Source organism: Grammomys surdaster, unplaced genomic scaffold (genome assembly GCF_004785775.1).
Source record: "Grammomys surdaster isolate TR1022 unplaced genomic scaffold, NIH_TR_1.0 61, whole genome shotgun sequence".
NCBI lineage: Eukaryota > Metazoa > Chordata > Mammalia > Rodentia > Muridae > Grammomys > Grammomys surdaster.
The window spans coordinates 7,286,891-7,307,293 of NW_021604563.1; the positions used below are offsets into that span (position 1 = coordinate 7,286,891).

The window sequence follows — 20,403 nt, forward strand, 5'->3', positions numbered from 1 at the left end:
TTAATCCCAGCACTTGGGAGGCAGAGACAGGCAGATTTCTAAGTTTGAGGCTAGCCTGGTCTACAGAGTGAGTTCCAGGAGAGCCAGGGCTACACAGAGAAACCCAGTCTCGAAAAACCAAAAAAAGAAACAATTTAGGAATTATTATAGGATCACTATCAAGACTAAAGAAGTCATCTTTTTTTTTTTTTTTAGGTTTTTTTTTTTTTTTTTTTTGAGGCAGTACTGCAACTTTATTTGACATTCAGCAGGTTAGTTCTCATCCACATTGACCATCTGTAGATTTTTGAATGTGGTAACAGGGACATAAGTTACCAACGTGTAGAGCTTGTTTGGTGAATCCTCATCTTCATTACGTTTTCTGGACAAACGTACTCGGATGCGATATGGAACATTCTTTATTCCCTTGCCCCAGAAGGCTTTATTGAACCTGGTGTCAATGCGCACATCTGTAGTCCCCATTTCCTTCATGGCAAACTTTCGAATTTCTTTGAGTGCCCGAGGAGCACGCTTCTTGAAGCCCACTCCATGGATGCGCTTGTGAATGTTGATGGTGTATTCTCGGGTCACCACCTCGTTGATGGCAGAACGGCCCTTTTTCTTTTTTTTTTTTTTTTTGATGCACAAGTATAATTTTTATTTATTTTTAGTTGGTTTGATATAATTTTAGGTTTAGTCTCTCTTAAAAAATGAATATGACATTTAACAAAATTACATTAATTGGAAGAACTCTATGTGTCAACACATATTCCTCCATGCACATAACACAAATAAAATCACAATATTTCAAACAAAATCCTTTGTTTCTGTGTATGATAAACAGAACTACCATTGGAACAGATATCATGATATATAGAATCCCTTTAAAATATCTAGTCCTACTCGGAGTAATGTTTCTTCCTCTTATAATATTCTTTCTGGCATACAAGTTGCATGATCATAATTTTCACATACACATTACATTCATTTTTAGAGAATGAACACTGTGAATAAAACTTCAAAAAGTCTTCAAAATAACAGCAATTGAATTTTCCTAACTCACATTAGAATTGTATCTCCATCTTCTCAATAACCAATTAAATTTTTTTCTTTCCTGAAGATATTAGTTGTTGAATTGCTCATTGTTCTGCTCAAACCATCCCTCTCCTTTTAACAATATTTTTATTTTTAAATTAAAATATAATATGGCATTTTTCTCTCTATCATTCTTCCCTCTTTCCCTTTCCATGTATCCTAACCCCCTTGGTCTCAGCTATAGAAAGAGCTACAAGCCATTAAGGAATACTAAGCAAGAGAAATAACCTTCAATAGAGATGAAGTCCCTATTGCTTTTAAAGAATTTATTAGCTATTTGTATCATTCATAGATCGTTCCTCTATATCTAACATCTCTGGGTATAAGGACTGTAGTTTATTTATCATTTACTTGACAATAAAACTCTGCATACAAGCAATACACAACTATATTTAACTTTCTGAGTCTGGGTTACCTCACTCAGAATGATATTTTTCTACTTCTATCTATTTGCTTGCTAATTTAATGGTGTCATTTTTTAACAGCTGGGTAATACTGTATTGTGTAAATATATCACGTATTCTCTATGCATATTTCTGTTGAGTGACATCTAAGTTTGAGGGAGACAGTGAAGAAAGGTCAGTGCTGGAGATGAGGTTGGGTTAGATCTTTCTTTCTTTTTTTTTTCTCTTTTTTTTTTTAAATTTCTTTTTTTTTTTTTGAACATGAAATGCTTTTTTTTATAGCATGTTTTACAAGAGGAGGGGGTAAGAGGGTCCAGGTGGTGGAAAAGTACAAAATCTTCTTGGCCTGTGCCTTGAAACATGTCATGGTCTATATGGTACACTGCCTTGAATTATGATCTACCTGCAGTTCTTCAGAAGATATGGTACACTGCTTGAGTTATGGTCTCCCTGCTATTCTTAAGAAGACATGGTACTCTGCTTTGAGTCTATCTGCAGTTGCTAAGCAGGATCTTGCAGTAGCCAAGCTTCAGAGGACATTGTGCAGGTGGGGAAAGGTAGGGGGTAAGGGTAAGGGCGAGGGTCCTGGCTTCTGGCATCTCCCCCTTCTCTGTTTAGTTAGAGAAGGCGTCTTATGTTCAATCCCAACTATGTGAGTTTTGAATTTGGATGTCTAATTATGGGGGGTCTTAGACAAGTTCACAACCCCAAAACACTGATGTGAGACGAGTCACATCGATGGTCGAAGGCTTTAGGCTGTCGACGATGGGCAACGTCAAGGGACTCTGATGTGGGTGAAAGGAGGGTGAGAGCCCTGTCTTAGACCATGTAGGCTGCACCCACTCCCAGCACCACGCACTCCTTTTCGGCTGCATTGGGTGGGCCCCTGGGAAGTGGACCTACAATAATCCCGTCATTGGGCTAACTCACAGCCATCCTAGTCTCTTGTAAATGTTCAAGTTACCAACCATTTGTCAGTTTGGGGTGTAATATTGTCATAAAGGAAGGCTCCCCAATGTTAGCGGCCATATCAAGGGTGGCCTTGGTTTAGGAAAAAGCCAATTTTTGTTGTGGTGATCAAGAGGCCAAGCTCTCTAGCGAGAGAAATGAGGGCAAGGCCAGGCATACCAGGAACCCTTCTGGAGGGCGTGGAAGTCTAGGGGTCGACCGTAGGGGGAGGCAGGGGAGCTGACAGCTGTGTCAGTCTCCTGCGGAGTCACTTCTGGATCCTCTGCAATTTTCAGCTTATGGTAATGAACTTCAACTGCCTTCTCGATGGCAGCATCAACCTGGTTCCGTGGACGACAGGTCACGGGCGATGATCTCTGTCTTGGTCAATCTTGATGTCGTGAGCACATCCTCTCAATGAGGGTCCGTCCGGATGGGTCCGTGCCTCGAGCCCCACGTCTGGGTGCCACTTGACCCGACCGGTGGGTCCTGGTTATTCGTGGGGGCGAGGAGGACTGCAACCTGCTATTCTTCAGAAGATATGGTACACTGCTTGAGTTATGGTCTCCCTGCTATTCTTCAGATGATATGGTACCCTGCTTTGAGTCTATCTGCAGTTGCCAAGCAGGATCTTGCAGTTGCCCAGCTTCAGGGGACCTTGTGAAGGTGGGAAAAGGTAGGGGGTGAGGGTAAGGGCGAGGCTCCTGGCTTCTGGTCCATCTGGGTTAGAACTTCTAATAGCAGGCATCACGGGTGATTCAATTTTACCTGGAAAGAAAAAAGAAGGGGATTCTCAGGGAGATTTCTCTTCCCTGGATGTAAATTGTTATTCATCGTATTTATGATTGGGCCTGGCTTTGTGAGGGTATCTATTTTTTTCATTAATATTTGTGGTAGCCGGTTAGCTGTGCCTTCTGTGGTATTGGGCAGGCATATCAGTCCTCGGCTCCATAAGGGAACTGGGACTGGGGCATTCCCTTTATGGGTATGAGGGTCCTTCCCCATATCTGTGGCAAAGTTTTGTTGGTCTTGGTGGTGCCCGAGGTCACCAACATGGTCAGCAAGAGATTTGCCATGAGCTTTCAGCTTTAGAGAGAGAAAAGTGAACAAGGCATGATGGAGAGTATTTCAGGGGGACTCCTTCTGAGGGGGTACCGTTCCCCCTCTTTTGTTTTTAAAGCCAATTTTTCAGAGTTAAAGAAGTCATCTATTTGTCTATATGTGTCACTACAAGACAGTACATCACAGATCTGCAGAGATCTGCTCCAAAGGATATAATATTGCTTAGTGATTGTTACATTTGTTCAATAATAAAAGGAAAAGCATGTTAATAGCAGGAATCTTTCCTAAAATGAGTTCCTTACAGCCTTGCTAAATAAGGCCTCACTTGTCTCAAATTATACAATAATCCAAGGCAAGCCATTTTAGGATGATCAAATGCTAGCTACTAGCTTGTCTCATTATGGCTCCTAACAGAAAAGATGATAATCTTAGGTGAAGGTTACCCTTTTTCTATCTTCATTTTCAAACTTATCCCAAGGAGTAACTTTGCTTGTTAGCAATGGACAGCTCATGCAGTCCATTCTGTACAGGAAAGAGGCAAGGTTTGTAATGCAATTTTTGTTCTTACACAGTGTGATGGTTTGAGTGATAAATATCCTCCATAATCTCAAGTATTTGAATATTGGATTATCAGTTATAGCACTACTTTGGAAAGGTAAGGAGGTGTGGGGTTGTTAGATGATGTTTGTCACTGGAGATGATCGTTTGAGAGATAAAAGAAACAAGCCAATTCATATTTGTTCGGTTTCATTCTTCTGGTTCAAGATGTGACCCCTTAGCTTCCTATAGTTGTTATTATGCCTTTGGTTAACCATAAGGGATTCTAACTCTCTGAAACTATAAGCTGAATTAAATTCTTTCTTCTATAAGTTTGCTTGCCCATAGTATTTTATCACAAGAATAGGAGAGGAGCAAATACGTTATTTGGAAACTTCATTTTTGCTAGGAAGAATATGAACAGGTTGCTGTAAGCATAACTTAATGTGGTATCTTAGGGGGAATTTATGGTCTGTTGGTTCTGAGTTAAAACTGATTCCCAAATACCTACTAAAGCACTGTGGCTCTACAGTTTAAGTGGAGGGCTTGTGGAAGACAGTTGGCTCATGGAGTTTTGGATAATTTGCAATGTCCAGTGGATCCAATGGTTTCCCAAACTTATTTTCCTGACGGTTGGTCTTGTGTACTGTGTACTCAGATGCTTATTTCTATACCCAAATATCTTCCTACAGTATAGAAGATGGAATGATCAAACATCTCCATTCTCAGTGTTATGTAAAAATTGTTTTTCATCACCTCTGATTGGTCAATAAAAAAACTGATTCAGCTTATGACATGACAGAGTAGACAGGAAGGCTGAACTTTAGTTCTGAGTGAGAGATCCCAGATAAACAGAAGGAAGAGAAAGATGACAAGGAAGAATGTAGAGAGGCCATGTGGAGAGACAAGGAGCACTTGCCATGAGGTCACAATGAGGGAGCAATCATGAGGATGCACATGGACCAGAGTGAACCAGGACAAGAACAGATTGGCAAATAACATCCTGCAGCTATTTTACAAAAAAAAAAAAGTCACAGCATTCCCCACACTCCAAAAAATTAGTTTATTTTCCCAGGAACAGAATATATTGGCAATATATGTTTAGGAACTGGCTCAATAACCACAGTAGTGGCTGAGTTTTGTGTGTCAACTTGACAAAATTTAATGACATCAGAGAGGAAGAAGACTCAGTTGAGAAAAGCCTCCATGAAATACAGCTATAAGGAATTTTTTTAATTTGTGATCAGTGGGGAAGGGCACAGCACATAATGGTTGATGCCATCTCTAAACTGATGTCTTTGGTTGTATAAGAAAGCAGGCTGAGTAAGGCATGGGAAACAATCCATTAGACAGCACCCCTCCATGGCCTCTGCATTCACTCTTTCAGCCCTGCTTAAGTTCCTGTCCAGAATTCCTGAAATGATTGACTATAGTCTGGAGTATAAGCCAAATAGTCCCTTTCATCCCTAATAGGATATTTGTTCATAGTGTTTCATAACTGGTGGTTTTATTGTTATGAAGAGTCACCACAAGTATGGCAACTCACACAAAGGCAAACATTCAGTTGTGGCTGGCTTATCATTTCAGAGGTTTAGTCTATTAAAATAGAAGAAAGCGTGGCAATGTCCAAGAAGACATGATGCTTCAGACTGTGCTGAGAGTTCTACATCTTGATCCATAGGCAGAAGAAGGGGACTGGATTTTGTCTTGTACTGGACAAAGCTTGAGCATTTATGACCACAAAGTCCTGCTTCCACAGTGTCACACTTTCTGCAGAATCAGATGTAGAACTCTATGATCCTCAATCTACTAGTATGGCTGCATGATACTGTGCTTCCCATCCTGATGATAATACGCTAAACATATGAAGCTATAAGCCAGAACCAATGAAATATTTTCCTTTCAAAGAGCTGCCTTGTCCATGGTGTTTCTTCACAGCAATAAAACTATAACTAAGTGTATTTGAGACAGCTATAGTGGGGTATTGATATGGCAGAATATTTTAGGAAGAATTGAGAAAGGACTTTGGAACTTTGGGCTAGAATAAAAATTGAGTATTGATATCTCAGTGGGGCATTGTGTAGGAACTTAGAAAATAATTCTGAGAGCAGTGTAGAAATCTCAGATTGCAGATTAATAGATCTAGCAGGGCCATTATATATTTTCATTTAAGATTCTATGGGGCCTTTGGGCTGGGGAAGACACAGAGTTGGGTCTGCTTCTGTCCTGTGGAGATACTGACTCCTGAGTCATCCTAGAGGAGCCACTGCACTCAGAGCAGCCGGTAAGAACTCCATCTCAGTCCCTAAGCCCCAGAGATACATCTGGGAGCCAGGGACATTCAGGACACAGCAGCTACCCAAACCCCGCCCCTCCAGAATTCCACTTCCCTTCCTCCCCTGCCTGGTCCTTTGGGCTGAGGCAGACACAGAGTTGGGTCAGCTCCTGTCCTGTGGAGATACTGACTCCTGAGTCATCCTAGAGGAGTCACTGCAGTCAGAGCAGCCAACACAGATTTGGTCTGCTCCTGTGGAGATATTGAATCCTGAGTCATCCCAGAGGAGCCACTGCACTCAGAGCAGCCCAGGAGCCACTGCACTCAGAGCATTAGAAACCAAGGTGGTTTGCACTTGGGAGACATCATATCACTGAGCCATCCTAGAGGATCCACTGCACCCAGAGCAGAAGGATTTCCAGATCCAAGAGATTGCCTGAGTCCCAGGAGTTCATCCTCCCAGGAGATTAGGAACATAAGACCACAGAGACATCTGGACTCTGAGGAGCTCTGCAACAAGCAAAATAACTGGAAATACAGACTGCAGTCTGACACAGTGAGGGCAGGTAACACTAGAGTTAACCAGATGGCGAAAGGCAAGCGCAAGAATATAAGCAACAGAAACCAAAGTTTCTTGGCATCATCAGTACCCAATTCTCCCAATATAGCAAGCCCTGAACACCCCATCACACCTGAAAAGCAGAATTCAGAATTCAAATCACTTCTCATGATGATAATAGAGGATTATAAGAAGGAATTAAGTAACTTCCTTAAAGAAATACAGGAGAGTACAAGTAAACAGGTAGAAGCCTTTAAGAGGAATCACAGAAATCCCTTAAAGAAATGCAAGAAAAAACAAAGAAAGAATTAAACTAAAACATTCAGGATCTGAAACTGGAAATAGAAGCAATAAAGAAAGCTCAAAGGGAGACAACCATGGAAATAGAAAACCTAAGAAAGAGATCAGGAGTCATAGACACAAGCATCACCAACCGAATACAAGAGATAGAAGAGAGAATCTCAAATGCAGAAGATACGGTGGAAAATATTGACACAGTTGTCAAAGAAAATGCAAAATGCAATAAAATCCTAACTCAAAACATCCAGGAAATCCAAGACACAATGAGAAGACCAAACCTAAGGATAAAAGGTTTAGATGAGAATGAAGATTCCCAACTTAAAGGGCCAGTAAATATCTTCAACAAAATTATTGAGGAAAACTTCCCTAACCAAAGAACAAGATGCCCATAAACAAACAAGAAGCCTACAGAACACCAAATAGACTAGACCAGAAAAGAAATACCTCCCGTCTCATAGTAATCAAAACATCAAATGAACAAAACAAAGAAAAAAATACTAAAAGCAGTAAGGGAAAAAGGTCAAGTAACATATAAAAGCAGACCTATAAGAATTACACCAGACTTCTCACCAGAGAATATAAAAGCCAAAAGAGCCTGGAGTGACATCATAGAGACCCTAAGAGAACACAATTACCAGCCCAGATTACTATACCCAGCAAAACTCTCAATCAATATAGATGGTGAAAACAAGATATTCCATGACAAAACCAAATTTGCACAATATCTTCCCACAAACCCAGCACTTCAAAGGATAATTGATGGAAAATGCCAACACAAGGAGGGAAACTACAACCTAGAAAAAGCAAGGAAGTAATCTTCCAACAACCCCAAAAGAAGATAACTATACAAACATAACTCTACCTCTATTAGCAAAAATAACAGGAAGCCACAATCATTTTTCCTTAATATCTCTTAACATCAATGGTCTCAATTCCCCAATAAAAAGACGCAGACTAGCAGACTGGATACACAAACAAGACCCAGAATTTTGCTGCATACAAGAAACGCACCTCAGTGACAAAGACAGACACTTCCTCAGAATAAAAGGGTGGAAAACAATTTTCCAAGCCAATGGTCCCAAGAAACAAGCTGCAGTAGCCATTCTAATATCAAATAAAATCGACTTTCATCCAAAATTAATCAAAAAAGATAAGGAAGGACACTTCATACTCATCAAAGGAAAAATCTACCAAGGTGAACTCTCAATTCTGAACATCTATGCTTCAAATGCAAGGGCACCTACATACATAAAACAAACTTTACTAAAGCTCAAAACACACATTATACCTCACACAATAATAGTGGAATATCTCAAAACCCGAATCTCAGCAATGGACAGATCATGGAAACAGAGACTAAACCGAGACACTTTGACATTAACAGAAGTTATGAACCAAATGGACTTAACAGACATCTATAGGACATTTCATCCTAAAACAAAATAATATACCTCTTTCTCAGCACCTCATGGTATCTTCTCCAAAATAGACCGTATAATTGGTCACAAAACAGGCCTCTACAGATACAAAAAGTTTGAAATAATCCCTTGCATCTTATCAGATCACCACAGACTAAGACTGGTCTTTAATAATGACAAAACCAATGGAAAACCCATGTGCACATGGAAACTGAACAACTCTCTACTCAATGATGACTTGGTCAAGGAAGAAATAAAGAAAGAAATTAAAGACGTTTTAGAATTCAATGAAAATGAGGTCACTTTATACCAAAACTTGTGGGACTCCATGAAGGCAGTGCTAAGAGGAAAACTCATAGCTCTAATTGCCTACAAAAAGAAACTGGAGAGAGCACACATTAACAACTTGACTGTACAACTAAAAGCTCTAGAACAAAAAGAAGCAAATACACCCAGGAGGAGTAGAAGGCAGGAAATAATCAAACTCAGGGCTGAAATCAACCAAATAGAAACAGAAAGAACAATACAAAATATCAATAAAACCAGGAGTTGGTTCTTTGAGAAAATCAACAAGATAGATAAACCTTTAGCCAGATTAACCAGAGGGCACAGACACAGTATCCAAATTAATAAAATCAGAACTGAAAAGGAAGACATGACAATAGAAACTGAGGAAATTAAAAAATCATCATATCCTATGACAAAGGTCTATACTCAGACCTGCAAGGAAGACCTAATACCAATTCTATTCAAACTATTCCACAAAATAGAAACAGAAGGAACACTACCCAATTCGTTCTATGAAGCTACAATTACACTCATACCCAAACCCCACAAAGACACTACAAAGAAAGAGATCTTCAGACCAAACTCCCTTATGAACATCGATGCAAAAATACTCAATAAAATTCTAGCAAATCGAATCCAAGACCACATCAAAACAATCATCCATCATGATCAATTGGGTTTTATCCCAGGAATGCAGGGATGGTTCAATATTCGGAAATCCATCAATGTAATCCGCTATATAAAAAACGCAAAGAAACAAACCACATGATCATATCACTAGATTCTGAGAAAGCATTTGACAAAATTCAACATCCCTTCATAAAAGTCTTGGAAAGATCAGGAATTCAAGGCCCCTACCTAAACATAGTAAAAGCAATTTACAGCAAACCAGTAGCCAACATCAAACTAAATGGAGAGAAACTTGAAGCAATCCCACTAAGATCAGGGACTAGACAAGGCTGCCCACTCTCCCCCTACCTATTCAATATAATACTGGAAGTCCTATCCAGAGCAATTAGACAACAAAAAGAAGTCAAAGGGATACAAATAGCAAAGGAAGAAGTCAAAATAGCACTATTTACAGATGATATGATAGTATACTTATGTGACTCCCAAACTTCCACCAGGTAACTCCTAAACCTGATAAACAACTTCAGCAAAGTGGCTGGTTATAAAATCAACTCAAACAAATCAGTAGCCTTCATGTAGAGACATGAAAGATAAACAGACTGAAAAAGAATTTAGGGAAATGACACCCTTCACAATAGTTGGAAATAATATAAAATACCTTGGTGTGAATCTAACCAAGCAAGTGAAAGACCTGTATGACAAGAACTTCAAGTCTCTGAAGAAAGAAATCGAAGAAGATCTCAGAAGATGGAAAGATCTCCCATGCTCATGGATTGGCAGGATTAATATAATAAAAATGGCCATCTCGCCAAAAGCAATCTACAGATTCAATGTAATCCCCATTAAATCCCAACTCCATTCTTCACAGAGTTAGAAAAGGAAATTCTGAAATTCATATGGAATAACAAAAAACCCAGGATATCGAAAAATATTCTCAACAATAAAAGAACTTCTGGAGGAATCACCATCCCTGACCTCAAGCTGTACTACAGAGCAATAGTGATAAAAACAACCTGATATTGGTACAGAGACAGGCAGGAAGACCAATGGAATAGAATTGAATACCGAGAAATGAACCCACACATCTATGATCACTTGATCTTTGACAAAGGAGCTAAAACTGTCCAGTGGAAAAAGGACAGCATTTTCAACAAATGGTGCTGGTTCAACTGGAGGACAACATATAGAAGAATGAAAATTGATCCATTCTTATCTCCTTGTACAAAGCTCAAGTCTAAGTGGATAAAGGACCTCCACATAAAACCAGATACACTGAAACTAAGAGAAGAGAAGGTAGGGAAGAGTCTCGAATACTTTGGCACAGGGGAAAAATTCCTGAACAGAACACCAATGGTATATGCTCTAAGATCAAGAAGTGACAAATGGGACTTCATAAAATTGCAAAGTTTCTGTAAGGCAAAGGACACTGTCAATAGGACAAAATGACAACCAACAAATTGGGAAAAGATCTTTATCAATCCTTCATCTGATAGAGGGCTAATATGAAATATATACATAGAACTCAAGAAATTAGACTCCAGACAACCAAATAACCCTATTAAAAAATGGGGTATAGAGCTTACCAAAGAATTTTTCAAGGGAAGAAGCTCGAATGGCCGAGAAGCACCTAAAGAAATGTTCAGTATCCTTAGTCATCAGGGAAATGCAAATCCAAACAACCCTGAGATTCCATCTCACACCAGTCAGAATGGCTAAGATTAAAATCTCAGGTGATAGTAGATGCTGGTGAGGGTGTGGAGAAAGAGGAACACTCCTCCATTGTTGGTGGGACTGCAAGATGGTGCAACCACTTTGGAAATCAGTCTAGTGGTTCTTCAGAAAATTGGACATAGCATTACCTGAGGATCCAGCTATACCACTCCTAGGCATATACCCAGAAGATGCTCGAACATATAATAAGGACATATGCTCAACTATGTTCATAGCAGCTTTATTTATAATAGCCAGGAGCTGGAAAGCACCCAGATGTCCTTCAACTGAGGAATGGATTCAAAAAATGTGGTATATTTACACAATGGAGTATTACTCAGCTATTAAAAACAATGAATTCGAGAGGTTCCTAGGTAAATGGATGGAACTAGAAATTATCATCCTGAGTGAGGTAAGCCAATCACAAAAGTACACACATGGTATTCACTCACTGATTATTGGATAATAGCCCAGAACCTTGAAATGCCCAAGATGCAACTCACAGGCCACATGAAGCTCATAAAGAAGGAAGACCAAGTTTGGGTGATTCAGTCCTTCTTAGAGGGAGCAACAAAATACTCAAGGGAGCAAATATGGAGACAAAGTGAGGGACAGAAACTGAAGGAGGGGCCATCTGAAGACCACTCCACCTGAGTATCCATCCCATGTGCAGTCACCAAAGGTAGTTGCTGATGTGGAAGTCAGGAAGTGCATGCTGATAAGAGCCTGATATGGATGTCTCCTCAGAGGCCTTCAAGAGTCTGACATATTCAGAGGCAGATGCTCACAACTAGCCATTGAACTGATAATGGGGTTCTCAATGGAGGAGTTAGAGTGAAGACTTAAGGAGCTGAAAGGGTTTGTGGCCCCATGAGGACAGCAACAATACCAACCAACCACGGCTCCCAAGGAGGGTCTAAACCACCAGCCTGGGAGCACTTAGGGAGGGATCCAGGGCTTCAGCTGAATAGGTATGAGTGGAGGGCCCTGCTGGACATAGGTGGAAGATGAGATCCTTGACTTCATGAAGGCTGGATGCCCCAGGGCGTTGGAATTTTGAGGGTGGGGAAGTGGGAGTGGGGTGGTAGGTAGGGGTTACATCCATAGAGAAGAAGGAGGAGGGGTAAGGAGATAGGGGGTTCCCAGGTGGGTGGGGGTGGGGTAAGGGGACAACATATGAAATGTAACTAAAACATCCAATAAAAAAATTAAAAAAAAATAGATTCTATGGTTTGGTTAGCTGAGGGTGAAGAATCAGGCATTATTTTCAATATAGTAGAATTACTGAAGTGAAACCTTTACTTTAATGAGTCAGATGTTTCTGGATAGCTGGAACTAAGAAATTATGAGTGATTAAGAGTAGACCAGCATCACTGAGGTAAATTCTTCTGCGGTGTGTTTTCTGAGAGCACAGAGAAGCTGTGTACCAGTGGGAGCTACGATTATACCAGATGCTGGAATCCAGATATTGTGACTTAGTTAGAATTTTACTGCTCTAATGAGATACCATGACCAAGGCAACACTAATTATTTTATTTACTTACATTTCAACCATTGTTCCCCTTCATCTCTCCTCCAACAGTTCCCCATCCCATTACTCTCCCCCCTTGCCTCAGAGATGGTGCTCTCCCCCACCAGGACTCCACTTTCCCTGGGGCCTCAAGTCTTTCAAGGATTAGGAGCATCTTCTCCCACTGAGGCTAGACCAGGCGGTCCTCTGCTTTATACGTGCCAGGTTCACAGACCAGTCCCTGTATGTTCTTTGGTTGGTGATTCAGACTATGGGACCTGCTGGGGTCCGGGTTACTTGAGTCTTCTGGTCTTCCTATGGGACACCCTCCCCTTAAGCTTCCTCAGTCCTTCAGCTTATTTAGGCATAGGGGTCCCAGATCTCATTCTAATGACTTAGTGTAAGTATCTGTGTCTGTCTTAGTCAGCTGCTGGTAGATCATCTCAGAGGACAGCCATGCTAGTCTTATGTTTGTAAGCATATCATAATATCAGTAATAGTGTCAGGCCTTGGTATTCTCCCATGAGATGGATCCCAAGTTGGGCCAGTCACTAGACAGCCAAGGCATATCTTATGAAGACAGCTCTTAATTGGAACTGGATTACAGGTTCAGAGGTTCAGTCCAGTATCATCAAGATGAGATCATTTCAGTATCCAGGTAAGTATGGTGGAAGAGGAGCTGATAGTTCTACATCTTCGTCTGGAGGCCACTAGGAGAAGATTTGCCTTCAGGCGGATAGGATGAGGATATTATAGCCCATGCCCACAGTGACATACCTATTTCATAACAACACAGCTCCAAATAGTGCTACTCCTTGGCCCAAGCACAGTCCAACCACCAAACATGATAATCTGTTTGTCACCCAGGTGGTACTGGTTTGATGATTGAAGGGTCAAGCAGAAAAGTTGAGTTTGATACCAGAAAGAGAGGCAATAAGAGTCCATTGGTAAAAAGTGAAGCCCAGTTACAAGGAGGAGCCCAGTGGTTTTGGAGATGTACAGTACAGTACAGTAGAATCACCATCACAAAGATCAACAGCATTAGAGTTGAGCCAGCCACTGTCTAAAAGACAAGCTGTGTGCACTATAGAGAGCAGAGCTGGAGAAATGGCTTAAGCCCTTTGGAGGAGCCTGGAAGATCATGTGTGGATCATAGACATTGGGGCATTGAGTTATTTACACTTTTGCAGTTTAGTTTTGCTTGGTTTAGAATTTGAGTCTTCCCTGGTTCTTTCTCTTGAGTAAGATATTTAGTTTTGTTCTGTTTTTTTTTGTTTTTTAAATAGGAGCCCACAGCCAAAAGACTTCTAAAGGAGATTTTGAACCTTTTAGAGAGATAAGATATATTTAAAAGACTTATTTTTTTTAGATTTAAAATTTAATATGTTTCATTTGTAAAAACTGGGAATTTTAAAGTTATTTAGGTTTAAATGTGAAATTCTAAGGATGAATAAGAAAGAGTTGTGTCTTAATAGTGATGTGTTTGTGTTTCATATTGACAAGGGGTTAGTTGTATTGGCTGGTTTGTGTGTTAAATTGATGCAAATTAGAGTTATCAGATAGGAAGGAGCATCAGTTGATAAAAAGCCTCCATGATATGCAGCTTTAAGTCATTTTCTGATCTACTATCATTGGACAACGGTCCAGCCCATGGTGTTTAGTGCCATCCATAATGTGGTGTCTTTAGTTCTATAAGAAAAGCATGATGAGCAAGCTATGGAAAGCAAGCCAGTAACTAGCACCTCTCCATGTTCTCTGTATCAGATTTTCTCCCCAGTTCCAAACTTGAGTTCCTTTCCTTAATTGTCCTGATTATTGACAATGAACTGAAAATTTAAACTAAACAAGTTCTTTCCTTCCCAATTGGCTTTTTTTCTCTTGGTGTTTCATACCAGCAATATAAACCCTAACTTAGATGCCCACAATGTTTTTCTGACCTGTGCAATAAGCTCTTGTTTGAAGGACCAAACAAAAGCTATTGGACAAGCTTCCCCCACAAAAGAAATATCTAACCAAGAACAAAGTTTTGTTCATAAAGGAAAATAGAAAAATTAGTGCCAGCATTAAGGCCTTCAAAGATGAAATTACAGTGATTTTGACCATATGCCTGCTGGGTAAGGCATGATCAGAAAAGGTACAGTGGGACACGGATCCTGCCTCTTGAGCGGAGCCAGCAGGATGTGGGTCTCCTCAAGTGCTGATGGTTGCTCTAGGTATATGTCTTGTTTGCATAATATTGCACATATTTTACTTAATTTTCATCCTTTGGGGATGTTATATGTCCTATAATTGGTTGACTGAGGAAGAGAAGACTAGGTCTTTTTTTCCTGATGGTTCTGAATAGATCTTTTAGATGTGGGCAGCTGTGTCACTATATACTCACTTTCCAGGACAAACCTGAAGGATAATGATAAAGATATGGTCATCCTGCATAGAATCTTGGATAGTACATATGATCACATATTTTCCTTTCAATGAGTAATTTCCAAATTTACTATTGTATAATGATTACTTGGCAGAAGCCTATATGTTTTGTCTGAGTAGTATCAGATTTTGAGTGTGATTGAAAAATTAGTGAGAAGGACATTTGTAGAAAAGATATATAAACTCATCACTACAGATGATCAAGTTACATGAAGATGGTTGTGACCCATGAAGGTATGTTCATCAAAAGGTGGCTTAAGCAGAGGAGGAATTCAGTAATTAAGTAGGTAACATGGCCCATATTGAGTGCAGTCAACCTATTTCCTTAGCTATTCCTCTAATTGCCCAGGGCCCATGAATAAAGTGCCCATGTTGGACGAGATGGAGGTTATACATAGACTCAGCAACATTTGTTTACTCACCAAGACTGATGTGTCAAAGATTGTCATTTTAATTCAAGTCTGTCAGGGTCAGAGTACAATATAAGGCCCTCCATCATGGTAAGTTTTCATGCAATGACTAGCCAGTGACTAGGTGTTATGTTGACTACATTCTGTGACATAAATCATGGAAAGGGCCATCTGTTGTTCTTACTGGCATAAATAATTACTCTGTTTAAGGATTTGCCTTTCTTGCCTTCTATTAAAAAATACCATCTCTTGTTTCACAGAATGCCTTATCCACCATTGTGGTATTCCACACAGCATCACATCTGACTAAACTAAACACTTCTTGAAAAATGAAGTAGAACAGTGGGCCCATAATTACATTCTCAACCACTCAGAGGTAGCTGGTTTGTCTGAAAAGTGGGATGGCCTTTTAAAGAAAATTTTTATATATGAAGAACAATAACAAATAACTGGATCAGCCTGAGCTCTCAGGAACTAAACCATCAACCAAAGAGTATACGTGGAGGAAGCCAGGACTCCAGGTTCATATGTAGCAGAGGATGAAATTGTCTGACATCAATGCGATGATAGGGAGGCTTGATGGCCGATTGTAGGGGGGTGCTAGAAGGGTGAGGCAGGAGTAGATGAATGGGTGGAGGAACATCCTCATAGAGGTAAAAAGGAAGGGTGAGAGAAGAGAATGGGGGATCAGTGGAAATGTAACCTGGAAGGGGGATATCATTTGAAATGGAAATAAATTAAAAAAATTAATTAAAAAAAGACAATTGTATTAACAAGGGATATAGAACATTTTTCTCCAGAAAGCAGTATGTAATATGGATAAGTGCCAGAAATGTGGTACTTTTTTCTTCTTTAACTAATATTGACAATTCTAGAAATATATGGGTAGAATAGAAATTATTTCACTCATTATCAATACTAGTGGCCTAATTCATAATGATTTTCCTGCTCCTGTGTTCTTATATTTGCTAGTCTAAAAATTTTTGTTCCATGGGGGAAGAGGGTTGTATTTCCCAGCAGGAGATATAACACATATCACATTGAACTGAAATGTAAGATTTTATCTTTGTCAGTTTGAGATTCTGATTCCCTGAATCAAGAAAGGAATAACATTGTTAGGGAGTATGGTTGAGCCATAGTACCTGGCAGAAACTTCACTGCTTTTTCAAAATGGATGAAGAATGATTTCTGTAGTGCCAATTGATGTAACAGTAGTTAACTCTTTTAAAATTTATATTATCATATTTGTTATGAGACTATAAAAGACTATGTAGTCCTTATGGAACTTTATTACCTACTCTAAAAATTAAGTACTGTGTTTATGGTTATATATTCTCATATTTCCTTTATTCTTATTCTAATATGTAGTAACACACTATTCTGAAATATTCTTTCAGATTTTTTAATTGTTTTTATTGAAAGTAAATATAATACTTACATTTCAGAATTTATTCATATATACATGACATTGTCTATTTACTCTGTTAAATTAGTTTGGATTCTTTCCAGAAGAGATTTTGTATACTAATATGTAAATACTTTGGTTCTTTTGTCTTTAAATTTCTATCACATGCTTATTTAAAGCTTTATAACACTGATTTGTCCCTTTCAGGCACTGGTAACTTTCTGCCATATGGCTTGGCCTACTCTTTGTGAGGTCATCCTCCCTCAAAATTCAGTTGTCATAGAAACCTTCATGTACACTCAGTAAAGCCAAGCTTAGTCCAGTCTGGTAGTTCATCCATTACAGGTAAGATATTTGCTAACATTTTGGGGATGTTTTGGTGAAAAGTTACTTTTATTTTACTTTTAAGAGTTGTAAAGGATTATACAGGTTTGAGACAACTGTTTAATTTATGTCTTTGGAATATAATTTTGTTTATATTTCATTGTAATTGGTTGGTCTATTTCTTAGTAGTGCCATGTGCCTGCTTATGACTCTAATAATTCTTTCTACATTAATCTTTATTTATATCTTTCCTAACAATATATTGAGTAAACAGTTATGAGAATTTGTTATTTTCTGTTTGTGTTAAGGTTTGGTGTCTTAAATGATGCTCACTGGGGGATCATAGGAACTTGGCAGCCATCTTGGTGTTCTTTTTCATTGTTAAGTCGTAATCTTTCATATTCATAAATTTTGCCAGGTTTCTTCATGTGAACAGACTTTCTTGAATGGCTTGCCTGTTGGATTTTTTCTCAAATTTTAATATTCTTGTGTCTACATATACGTCTAGTATTAATGTAGGTCAACCTTAGTAATATATAGCTGTATATTTAAAACTATCCTATACAATCAGTTTCCTCAAACTCTTCAATTTTCCTGTGAATCTTGTTAGACTCGGCTTCAGATGTAGCTTATACCTATCAGACATTTCATCAGAAGGAATTGTCATTGTTTTATAAGATTTTATGGACTCTTGTGGCTTTCTTGCTTTATACTCACTCAATACTTGACTATTATGAAAGATTCTAAAAATACTGTTTCCATGTCTTTGCTTATTCTATCATACAGGATGACAATGCTTCATTTTAATCTTCATTTTTGGAGTTATATTTCATCTCTTTTTACAGTTTGGTTGTAGAGTACATTTTCATATGTCTTTTAATTTTTGTCAACAGACTTTGAAGGCTATTTCTTTATTTCTATATTCTGCATATATTTTATTACAAAATATTTTGTACATATTTTCTTGCATACACATTTTTTGATTTATGATTTTGGATTGGTATAAAGCCTTAGATATATATTTAATATCTGAGCTTTACTCAATTCTAGCATTCAGAGCATGAGTCCAGTTTTGTTAGTTTTTATTAAGGTGAGAACTAATTTCTTCAAAACTCAAAATTGTCCTGGTAAGTCTGCAATAAAATGACTGAATCATCACAAGTCAGAATAATCTCATAACTTATCCATAACAGGCTATATGTTGCCACCTTCAATTGTAAGTTTTGCACATGTACTAGCTACAAGTATATACCTTCATATTTTAACTATTTTTGTCCTGGTAAATATTCTCTTCCTTTGCCTGTTATTCATACTCTAATCTCTGTCTTGACTGTATCATTATCTGTATGATTATTATTCATACTAACATCATTATAAGTATTTTATTAGTATATCATAAAATACGTTAATTTGAATTTCAACAGGGAAGATTGGGAAAGAAAAAGAGGCTTGTAAAATTCTGGTGTTGATATGTACCATATTAAATTATGAGGAGAGATAAATTTGTTGACATACAAAGAAGATTCTAAAAAAGTTCTTGCTATCCAATGTGCAACATATAATGCCATATGTAAAAAATCACGAGTAAATATTTAATGTATAAAATAAATATTCCAATATTAATTAAAATTAACACAATAATTTAAGTAACTTTGCACTACTATATACAGTTCTTTAGAGATAATTTCAAACTGTTTGATAATTCATTTCACCATTTACTAGAGAAAATTTATACACATATACACAAATCTTAACACAGAAGAATGCTCATATGAAGAAATTTATATTTTTTTGCAAAATTACAAATTCAATTGACATACTACTTTCTTTTGATTAAACAAAATGTATTTATGTTAAATCAGTAGTTAAAACTCCTAATAAATATTTAACTTTTTGGTACTATTAATATTAAGTTCCCTCATAGGTTTGTATATGCCTTGCCATGTTACCTGAGGGAAATTACATGGGAATATCATTTATTTATAATGCCAAGGTTTATTATTGAATAAGAAAATGCTGTAGTATATTCTCAAGTATACAAATAAAAACTAAATGGTGATAAATTTGCATATAGATACTTTATTAAATAATTTAAGTGACCAGTATCTAAAAAGTAATCTATATTAGTTTCTGTTTTCTTTTAACATAGTGTAACACTGTGAATTAAGAAAGTATCTGTTCATCATACAAGATAGAACAGACTCATTCATTTTAAGCAGATCAATAGAAATTCCTTTATGACAATAGCATTGTGTGGAGATATTTTACATTTAAATTTGTTGTATATATTCAACTTACTTTAGAGTAGACACATTTTCCTATTCCATAGTCATATTATATATATATATATATATATATATATATATATATATATATATATATATATATAATTAATTTCACGCATGTGTTAATTGAGAGGATATGTGTTTATTGAGAGATAATATTTTAAATATTGAAACTCTCTAAGTTTCAGATAATGGAAGGCTTCCATTTTATTTTCAGCTTTTGCTTCAATTTGAGGCAATTCAGCAGTTCCATGAAGCAATCATCTCCAATTGTTTTAGAAACTTAAACAGTGAGTTCTTTTTAATTTCAAAAATATATTATAAAATGAACCCTTGCCAACTGAACTATAAGAAAAGTTAAGTTTAAAAAATCATTTGAAATATGATTTGTTGTTGTTATTGTGCTCACAACTTATCTGTGCATGAGGAATTTCCAGTGTAATCAAAAAGATTTTCTGTTAAGGAGATCAAACATGACAACTTAAATATCATTTAAAATTATCTTTCTGCACTGGAGAGCCCTTTCCAGAACTAAAATGCACCGTAATACACTTACATTCTTCTACCATTTTGTAAAGGCAAAATGTTTCCTAAAGAGAAAGTATTAGTATAAAAATATGTTTAAAGTTATTTTCCCCTCCTTTGGTGAATTAAAAATATATGGCAGTTGTTAACAATTTGTTTTACATAAAACCGTGCTTCGCCAGGCAGTGGTGGTGCAGGCCTTTAATCCCAGCACTTGGGAGGCAGAGGCAGGAGGATTTCTGAGTTCGAGGCCAGCCTGGTCTACAGAGTGAGTTCCAGGACAGCCAGAGCTACACAGAGAAACCCTGTCTGGAA

General features: G+C 37.9%; 1 pseudogene; it reads right to left on the reverse strand.

Moving 5' to 3' along the window:
- Positions 1-252: 252 nt before the first annotated feature.
- Positions 253-621, reverse strand: LOC114623205 (annotated as a pseudogene).
- Between the last annotated feature and the right edge of the window lie 19,782 nt (positions 622-20,403).